This window comes from Thermobia domestica, chromosome 15, assembly GCF_964235325.1.
Source record: "Thermobia domestica chromosome 15, izTheDome1.hap1.1, whole genome shotgun sequence".
Classification (NCBI taxonomy): Eukaryota; Metazoa; Arthropoda; class Insecta; order Zygentoma; family Lepismatidae; genus Thermobia; species Thermobia domestica.
The window spans coordinates 153,855,674-153,866,455 of NC_137468.1; the positions used below are offsets into that span (position 1 = coordinate 153,855,674).

General features: G+C 37.0%; 1 protein-coding gene across 1 annotated transcript in view; it reads right to left on the minus strand.

The window, feature by feature from the left end:
* Positions 1-10,328, minus strand: part of LOC145671308 (E3 SUMO-protein ligase NSE2-like) — a 117,482-nt gene extending 107,154 nt beyond the window's left edge. The window contains exon 1 of the mRNA XM_081740282.1: positions 10,117-10,328. The gene's annotated coding sequence lies outside the window, so the exon portion shown is untranslated. The remainder of the gene's footprint in view (positions 1-10,116) is intronic.
* Between the last annotated feature and the right edge of the window lie 454 nt (positions 10,329-10,782).

A 10,782-nucleotide genomic window follows, 5' to 3' on the forward strand; every position in this document is an offset into this window, starting at 1 on the left:
TTTGTCGTGACTCTGTTGGTTGCAAGCAAGAAAGAAAAAAGGCATTCCTTAAAAAATAAAGTACAACACAATGGTGAATACGGTTTATTGGCATTGACATTGTTATTATTGAGTCTCTTTAATGTTATTCGCAGGGTTGGCTGCTTTAAACCAATAAACGAAAAATGTTCGTAAAAGTGTAAGTGTTCGTAAAATTCTTGATCAAGAGACACTTGTGGGTTATAACGTTTCACTCCCGTATATTATGCGTATCATATTTAGACCTAAATTCCCCATTTATTACTCCAAGAGATTATAATACAAAAGCAACTTTATATATATAAAAGTTTATGAATGTTACTTTTGTGATTTTTTATAGTTTGTTATGCAATTGCAATCAAAGAAAAATTCTAAATATTGTTTCGTTTTAATCATGTTTACTATTGAATTAGTTCTTCTGTATTCTGCAGTGTTTTGCAATTATCCATATTTAATTCTGTATAATGGTTTCAATTGTAAAACTGTTTATCTTTTTGTCCTTCTGAAGTGACTCTTGACAATTATATTAACAAGTATGTAAAGATCAGTACAACATATTTTTATCAGGAGTACTTCGTGGGTGAGTCGGCAAATGTATCGCATTTGTGGCCAATTATATATAACAAATATATAATTCATATTTTATAAAATAAATGTTTCAAAATGTCTTAAATGTAATTAAATACCTTCCAGCGTAAAATAAATAGTTTTATTGTTGAAGTATTCAGTTCCGATGCTTTGTGCGTTCAATTGCGGGAATTTCTCGTGCACTTCTTTCGCGATTATTTTAATGCAAACTTTCTTTCCTATACATCGAAACTTCCACTAGTATGGAAGTTTGAATTCAGCACCTGAAATAGTAAGCGTTACGTAGTTTTCGGAACTCTGAGCATTAAGCTTCTTAAATTTGACAACAATTTTTATGTTATTGCTACTGTTGATTCTACAGAATGCTTATTTGAACAGTAGCAACAAATAACTGAACTAAACTGTTGTTGTTGGAAAACCAAATTTTACTGAAGAATATTTTTGTTACCATCAAAGGTAATAAAAAAAATAATACTAATAGTTTTACTAATGCACTACATATTTACTGGTAGTAAGGGCACCTATGGCATTAAACTCATCAGATGTATGAGGGATAATGTCCCTCGGTGTTGTCGAGTCGGTGAGCACACTATTTACGGAAAGTATTTTCTAAAATATAAAATATATTTTACTTCAAATAGGCTATAAGCATAATCCATACATTAATTTGTTCTATAATTATCTCAAGCTACGGTACGGTTTTTTTTTATTATTATTATTATTATTATCCATTCAGAACTTTTATAAAGGCCTTATATTGAATGTTGTTGTGTACCTTAACGTGAAAGCATCTAATTCACCCAAGGAAAGTCCAAAATCTGATAAAAATCACTTTCAATGTGATCGCCTTAGTTGTAGCAATAATATACTAACAAAAAGCTCAAAAACCTAGGGGGGTTTTAAGGTGGTCCAACCTTAAAGGTGGGTGGATTTTTTCGGGCTGGGCCCATTTGGGAAAACCCTGCTCGATGCCAAAATAGTGGTGAAGAAAAGCCAAAGGTCCTCAGTCAGGATCATGCGCGCCCTACGAAAATTTTCTAGGAGGGGCCCATTCCATGGTTGCTATATATATTACGTCTGGTATGTAATACACGTGGTGTGCTGTATTACGTACACATTTTCGTGAGCCAGGAGGGATCCCACTCTGCCCTTCCCCTTCGGGCACCCATGGTCAGGATAGCAGACCCGTAACTTGAATCCCAAACGAAACAGAGGTTTCGATTCAGAAGAAAATCCTACGGAAGAAACCCACACGACGCTTACTTTGTCATTATTTTCTCCTACTGACTGGTTAAAAACAATTAGTTCTAAAGTTAATAAATAGTTTTATCGTTTTCGATTTCGCTTAAATAACTCTCTTTTTTTTATAGTACACATAGCAACACTTGGCTCAGTACGCGTAATTTTGTAAAGAATAAAAAGTTGTAACGGTACTATCCATTTGCATTATATGTATGTAATAGAGACTAGTAAATACAATGTAACTATCAAAGTACATTATCACCCTAAATATCAATCACTGACTCTTAGAATAAGGTTTATACTATACAACAGGGTATTCCGAAACAACACCGACAACGTTTGGGAGGTGATTCCTGACACCAAGATAAGACAAAAAGTATAGAACAACCTGGGTGCACAAATGCTTCCTTTCGGAGTTATAGTCTGTCGAAAACATGAATAAATGAACTTTAAAGGTCCCATGAACCAAAACTATGGGACCTACCGTAGTCGGGTCAAGACTTCACTTAGAAACTAATATGTGCAATATACAATATTACATGTTTCAGAATCCTGCGGCATTTGGCGTAAGAGACCCGGGTTCGATTTCCGGCGGAGCTCATGTGGTTCGGATTCCACGTTAATCAGTAGGTCCACGTCTTATATAGCTGCTGAACGGGACGTTAAACTCAAAATCAACTCAACAACTCAACTCAGAATCCTGCGGTACTCACGTAACAATTTTTATAGAGTCAGTTTGGCTACGGGCATATAATTTGAAGTACTCACCAACATAAAAACTGTTACGGAAGTACCACAGGCTCTGAAACATGGATATTTGGATAGGGCACATACTAGTTTCTACAGTGTTAACCCGACTACGGTAGGTCCCATAGTATTCGTGCTATGGACCTTTAAAGTTCATTTTTTCATGTTTTTGTCACCCTATAACTCCGAAAGGAAGCATTTGTGCACCCAGATTAGTCTATACTTTTTTGTCTTATCTTGGTGTCAGAATCACCTGCAAAACGTTGTCGGTGTTGTTTTGAAACACCCTATGTAAGTATCAGTTCATTTTATGAGCTAGATTAAATTTAGAGGAAATATATTTTTTGTGTGGAACCTAATATGAAATTCTGCTTTTTGAGGAATGGGCATGAGCGACTTTTCTCTCAAACTCGACTCGACTCGAAGCAGAAATTTTTGAGCTCGACTCGAGAACCTATCTCAAAAAATTTCCTTTAACTCGATTAGAAATTGGACTCGAATTCGGGTCGAATTTCAAGTCGAGTCAAGTCAAAACGACCCAAATCCTATGCATAGTTTCAAGTACACTCTTCAAGTATCCTACATAGACAATATAATTATTATCAATGATACTATTACTACAACTTATTATTATTATTATTATTATTATTATAACATCGTGTACAAAAATAAAAATAGGCAGTTTGTATCTGAATACTATTAACTAGTTGACTGTTGACCTTGGTAGTCGTGAAGTCTAGAAGGCAAGGACATCGTTTGTTCCGGGTTGAATGTTATAGGGCGCCGACAAAGTATGTTTAAAACTTCTCGGCCAGGGTTTAAGGTTGTCAACGACTCGAGCGGCACGGCGCACAGCTCATTCATTATCGAGCCGAACCGAGAAGTGAGCCGAGCCAATAGCTCATCTAATCGAGCTGGCTCGAGTCGAACAGAATCGTTGGCTCATCCCAACCGAGCCGGCTCGAGCCATCGACTCAATTAAGCTGAGTAGATGGCTTATACCAACGGAGCCGGCTCAAGCCATCGGCTCAACTGACCCGAGCTGATGACTCATCCCAACCGAGACGGCTCGAGCTGTTCGCTCAGTTAAACGAAGCCGAGCCGGTTGACATCACTACCCGGGTTGGAATTCTGTTTGGGCTAAAAAATTTGACCGTGCAGATCTCAGCCTTGATAGTATGAACTACAGTATATACTTAGATTGGTGCTCACGACATTTGAGGATGTCTCGTTATAAAAATCTATTGTCGTTCATTATCGAGACGAGACGAAATGTGAGTAGTGTTCCCTCTCGTGAGGAACACTAAAAGTATTCCACATTATAACTTACTTTTCTTATGACTTTCGCTTTCCAGTCTAATCAGGCCATGATTTCAAAACGAGTTAAAACGAGCTGAACGAGACAGCCATCGACTCGAAACTCGACTCGAGAAAATTACCTTTGACTCGACTTAAAACTCGAGCCTAATTCGAGTCGAGTCGAGTTTTGGCTCGACTCGTGCTCATCCCTACATTTTTGTCCGGCCGTCATGTCCAGCGTAATTTTAGAGAGTCGAGACTTGTTCCGTCTTCTTTCATTTCCCAACAGCTTTCTAACTATATGCAACTTTATCCTTCTTGCTATTTGAAAACTTTGAGTTGGACCCTTGGACCTTGCGGGCAGGCTTGGGACAACACTTTTTGCTTTGGTACGTTGTACTTTTAAAATTATTACACACATGTTTTCCTGTTTTGGCATCTGTCCGTCTCTCCGTCTGTGACTTTTAAGGGTGGCACCGGATTTTTTGCACACCCTATATATTCATATAACTCGCAGAGTAAATACATTCGGAAAATTTTTATTACAGTTTCGTAATAGGCGTCATTAGTGCCTTCGACTGGTGTATAAACCCTTTTCCATTTCGATATATATAATCTCCCTTTCATCCCTTGTAAGCTCTAGAAACATCACAAGAAAAATCAATTGCAATAAAAAACATGAGGTAGTATGATGTAGTTTACAGTACATCATACTACTCGTTTAAGTACTTCTCCACAAAAATTAAAATAAGCATTTTTTCCGTTTAGAACCGCCACCTTCTCTACATAATTTCATTTTAAAAAACATGCCAGCAGTACTAGTGAGAATAAACGAGGTTTCGTACGTATTATTCTACTAACGCAGCATAATTATTATGCACCCTGTAAAATCTACACGAGGCTTAATTTGTCGCGTTTCAGAAGGCACAGCATTACTGCAAAATACAATATCTTCTCAACAGACAAATATGTTCCCTCATCGTGTTGTTCGATTCAGTAACCCATGGCTTTCACCCAATTTCAGAAATTCTTCCTTATTATATTAGCATATAAGTCAGTGATCGAAGTGAGACGGCATGAGGTGGTATGCCATACCGCCTCTGGTTTTTCAGTGATCAAGATATACCATCACTGGAAAGTGAATGCTAATATACGTCTTTAATAAATTAATTTTCAAACACAGGAATTGACTAATAGCTTTGTACGTCAAAGATTTTAAGTTGGCAACACCAACATTTTTATTATCTTTTTCCTAATATTTTCATTTTGTTTTTAAAATGAGGTATATATGAAGAAGTTCACCCTTTGCTCCTACGCAAGTACTCGTATTGGTTGTGTTTGGGGTAGCCAACTGTCCAGTATTTTACCCAGGGTTGGCAAAAACCATGGTTTTTATTGAAAAAAAAAACAAAAAACCAGGTTTTTTTGGTTTAAATAATTTACTCTATGTATTTATATTAGATATGGACAGAAATTAGTTTGTTTCGTCTTGTTGTTATTATGCAACAACAAGGATATGCTGGAAGGAGTCACATAAGCTTAAAGCGGAATCCAAACCGCTTCTCGACTTACATCCAAGAGAAATTGTCCATTTGGACACGAAACCGGGACTAATTGGTCACAAATGCGACTGCCGACTCACTCAAGAAGGGCTCCTGATAAAAATACGTTGTACTGATCTTTACATAGGCGTACTTGTTAATATAATTGTCAAGAGTCATTTCAAAAGGACAAAAAGATAAACAGTTACAAGTAAAAACATTATACACAATTATATATAAATCGGGAAACTCCCGCCTTAGCCACTGGGAAAATCCTGTTATTACTTTATATGTATTTGTATGTAAAATTTTAAGGTCAGCATATCATAATCACTACGCTAAAACTGAGGTATTAAATTACAAATTTGGTATGTAGATATCATTCAATAAAATTAAAACAAAGTCAAATCCAAGTTGATGTTGGAAGCTACGTAGGCAGTTGATATCAATTTCAGTTTTGCTAATTTCTATCAATAAGAGGAAGCTCGGCATCTTTATAAAACAACAAGCATTCATTCAAGTAGAAATATATATAATTTGGTTTCATTTCGTATGTTTACGCTTAACATCCTTATGAAATACCAAGGTTATCACGGAGAAGACTTTCGCTTAGAGGGACACCTCGAATCGCTACTTGGTTTACACTTGAAAGATGGGTTGTGGTTCGACCAAGAATTGAACACGGGACCCCTTGATTAAAAGGTGAAAAGTAGATAAACGTAATGCGGATGGTTTGATATGTGGAAACATCACCATTAAGTTCACACGATTTAAAGCACTTTTTCGTTTTTGTTGTTGTTGCTGTTGTTATTGTTGTTTAAACCAGTTTTTTTTTTTTTTTTTTTAAAAAAAAAACAGCTGGTTTAAACCAGCCAACCCTGCCATGGGCCCAATCCAAACAAAAGGCAATGTATTGAAAATGTGACTTGTTTAAACTGAGATCGGAAAGTATTGTTATGAGTTCTTCTTTTCTGTCTGCAATTATAAAGAAAAACGTAACTGAGTCCGGTATTTACGAGAAAAATATAGCGTAAGCTATTAAAAAAAAATCTGTTGTTTTGCTTAAGTGCTTTATTGTTAAATCTGTTCTATTGCGTATTGTTTTATATTTTATTGTCCCATATTCAATTGTTTCTTTCTTATGTATATGTCTTGCTTTAATACATATAATTGCCGCGTTTTGAGCAAAGGTGGATTTAAGGTTTGTCTGCTGTAGGGGCGGACCTTCCGGAGGTCTGGAATAATTCTCAATCGAGTGGAGGGTCCGTGAGTTCTCCCACACGAAATTGTTTAAAATTGTTAATAAAAACTCTGCTTTCAATCCTGTCATATATAATTCTGTATAACACAACATAAGAGGATATTTTTTATTCTTCTCAGAAAGTTGGGGGCGGGGCAAAGTCTCCATTCCTACCCCTCGTAACTACGGAGATACTCTTTCATGGTTTTGAGTCATTATGTAAATACAAATGCAATCTTTTAGGCAACATACCCTCATTGTATTTCAACATTTAGACAGACGGTATGTCGAGTCAAAATAGTAATAAAACATACCACCTCTGCTTTATTTCCACTTCGAACACTGATATAAATGACAAAAAACTAAACACTGAAATGTCACAGCTAACTACTCAATGATGCCAGCAGTACTCAGTTTCATGGTCCCAGAACCAAGTACCTTGTTTTTGTCTAAATTGTGATAAAGATAGAAGTACAAGGGCCCTGGGGGTTTCTACCTCTTCACTAGCTGTCCCTGGCTTCGCTATATTTTGTAAAGTAAGTAACAGACTGTAAATCTTAAATGTGCAAGATTGGGGGAGATACTAAATATCAGCCCGTTTTTTCACGCATGTGTGCTTTGCTTGCGATTTGGTAGCGTCTAAAGCCGACCATACACATTTTTGGTGATGAATTTTGACATCTTATAGAACAAAATTTTTCAGTCTTGACTTATATTTGTACAGATAAAAAATTCGTGACCTAAAAGCTAAATTTCTTGACTTTCATGACCGATTTCTGATTTCGTGGCTTTCGTGACCGATAGACACCCTGGTGTAGACCAGCCTTTAGGTTTACAAGAGTAGGATTACTAGTGCAAATTCATTACAAGAGTCTTTACGACAGATAAAATAAGCGAGTGCATATGAAAGATGGTTGTATTAGATAGTATTTTCCACCGCAGTGTATTTCTGCATTCTACAGAATCAATGTTTTGTTTTTAAGTGGAACGCTTATACAGGGTGCGGCATGTAAAACCGGCCCGTCGTAATATTCTGGTATATTGTGTTTTTGGCAACATTTAAATAATCTACCTTCCCACCAAGAGATGGCGTGTCGAGGTCGGGTCGACTTACGTGACCTGCAGCAGTCACGTGCAGCCGCAGCCAGTGAAACTTGTCGAAACCAGTTGAGTAAAAGGCCTCCCTTGTGCATGAGATGTTTACACCAGAGAGGACAATCAGCAAAGGGTTGTGGTCTCCTTGGTCACCAGACTTGTCCACGTGTGACTTTTACTTATGGGGACTTAAAGGGAAGAGTATACGAAACAAATCCACACACAATTGAAGAACTCAAGACCAGGATCCAGGATGTCACCAATAGCATTACAACACAAGAACTGACAAGGGTATATATGAATCTCCTCAATCGTGCTCACATGTGTGTTGAAGTGGGCGGAGGACACTTTCAGCACCTGCTGTGAAGGTGAGTAGTCATATTCAATACATTACATTTCATTTTATGTGTTCACTTTACGGGCCGGTTTTACGTGCCGCACCCTGTAGTATGAACTATGACAAATGTCAATGCCATCCTTATCATTGCCAAAACCCAGTTGGGGTAAACTTTACAATACACGCTCCAGCTGCGCATTGATAAGTACGGCCGCTTTAAAAGGATGTAATAAAGTACAATAGGGTAGGGTACTCTGAACAAGGTTCCCCTTCCCATTTAGCTGTGATAAAGACAGAAAACAACGTGCTCTACGGGGCTCTACCGGCCTTCACCCGCTGACGCTCGCTCGACAATACTATATGAATTGAGTATTAAACTCTTGTACAGAAAGGATCCAACCTAGCTACTAATCTATCTAGGGGCCATGTGTTCTAGAACCTTCCCGGTACTCTGGAATAAAATAAGTAGGGTAGGGGTAGGAACGAGTTAGCTTAAGGTTAGGGAAGTTTTGATCCATTTTCATAAAATTAATAAAAATGTCATTTCTCGTTTGTGAGTTTACCAGCTGAAGAGGCCATTTAAAGATAACACCCAGTTGTTTGCACAACTTCTGCGTACGTGTACACCCATCGTCGCTCAGACGCCTGCTCCTTTTTCTACGCACCTACAATCTTCGCCCTGCCGTTCGATACTATTCAGGTTTTTAGTGGCTATGTAACACAGGTTGTGTTTTTCACACTAGTTTTAATGCCATACATCCGGATACCGTATTTACACGCAAGTCGTAAAACAATTGTAATTCTTCAGCAATTATTTCTGATGGCTCCCTTGAATTTTATCTATGCCAACTGAACTCTCATGTCGCCCAGCGTAAATCATTTAGGAGACAGTAAAAAGGAAATTAAGTGAAAAAATTATAATTGGCATATATTCCGAAGTTGGGCGTCCGCTTTCGTCAAGTTTCTTCACTGTTATCTCCTTTCCACACTTTATGCAATTTGTTAGTAGGTTCACTAATCCGTGCTCTTCACAAACTTTTAAAAGATTTTGCTCGTTATCAATGTATTCCTTCACAAATGTTAAAATTGCTAGTTCATTGCCCTTGTACATTTGCCATGTTGGTAACATAAATGCTAGTTTCTTTCCCACAATGCAACTGTTCGGTTACCTTGCGCCAAGTAGTTCCCTCCGCTCGCCATATAGTCCCATGTTTATAACCGCTTATATATAACAAATAAACATATTTTTCGAGACTCTTATATATTATCAAGCACACAAACGATCAAATTATCCATATATTTCCTGTAAATTTTAAAAATTTCGCTGGAAACGGACGCCCAACTTTGGAATTTAACCCTTATAATTTTTCAACAATTATTTCGAGTGGTGTGCCAAAAGTAAACCTGTACGAAGAAAGGTAGGTATTGTCAGAAATTTTACTAGGTTACCTAACTTAAATCTGTACTATGCAATCTCAATTGTTACTAAATATAGCGACAGAAATACCGAGAATAATACTGGATTTATAAAATAGGATATAGTATACGAGAGTGCCCTCATCATTTAGCGAGGACTCACGAAGTGCAGTCTTTTAAAGATTATTCATTGAGGATATAGGAACTTGAAAATGAGGTAAAAATGCGACTTTCATTTTATTACTGAGTAATATAAAATAAAATGTACGTCGGTTTGCGTTGCGTTTCGTTGTGTTTTTATGGTATGCGAAGAATAATAATGTGCCCTTGTACGTAGTGTATGAGTATATGTGGGGGATTTGAAACACATATCGCATGTCACGTGCACGTGGATGCTTCTTTCTACTTCTAAATGTAATAAATCATTTTTATACGTAGTGCAACAGTAGGAAGTATCCACGTGTGTTTACTTTTCTAAGACAGAAACCATTACTCTAATCAACGAAATACGTTTTTCAGTTCTAAAATTATACGGATTCCGATTCTGTCAATTATCGCTGATGGTAACAAATAAACTAAACAAAATTACTTACACCGCAGTAAACTTCGCCAAAATTTGATTGGTATTTCCCTCTTCTGCTTTTCTTCTTCTTTTGTAGACATTACTCAATCTTCTTCTTCTTCGTCTGCGGTTGCAACTTGCCTTATAGCCCAGTAAATAAAGGACCAAAAAGGGTGTCGAGCTGAAATAATTTAGAAAAAGCTGAAAATTTCAGGATTTGTTTTTCATGTGATCTTAAATGAAATATCAAAAGTCCCCTAAAATCCCGTGTGCGCTTCATCCTCAAAATGGCGGCCAAAGATGGCGGCCGTCCGGAATGCGCATGTCTCCCGATTTTAGCTTGTATCTCTGAGACTATTTAAGATATTCCAATTCTGTAAAAGCACTTTTGTTCTAGAAGCTCTAATCTATGACTTTTCTTAATACTTCTTTCTCGTAAAGTTTGACACAAAGCCACCATTTTCCATTAAAGTATAAAGTGATACATTTTGAAAGTCCTGCTCTTGGATTGGATGTAGAAAATCTCCAAAACCGTTAGGAATTCGCAGACAATGTTCGGAATAGTTTAGATTGAACATTTAATTAGCTTTGTTTTAAAAAAAGAATAACCTAAATCTGAATACAATTAGTCGAGAAATTTGATGTTTTAAATTAAATGTAGTTGGATAAAAATTAATCGCTATTAGTCCAGCACCTA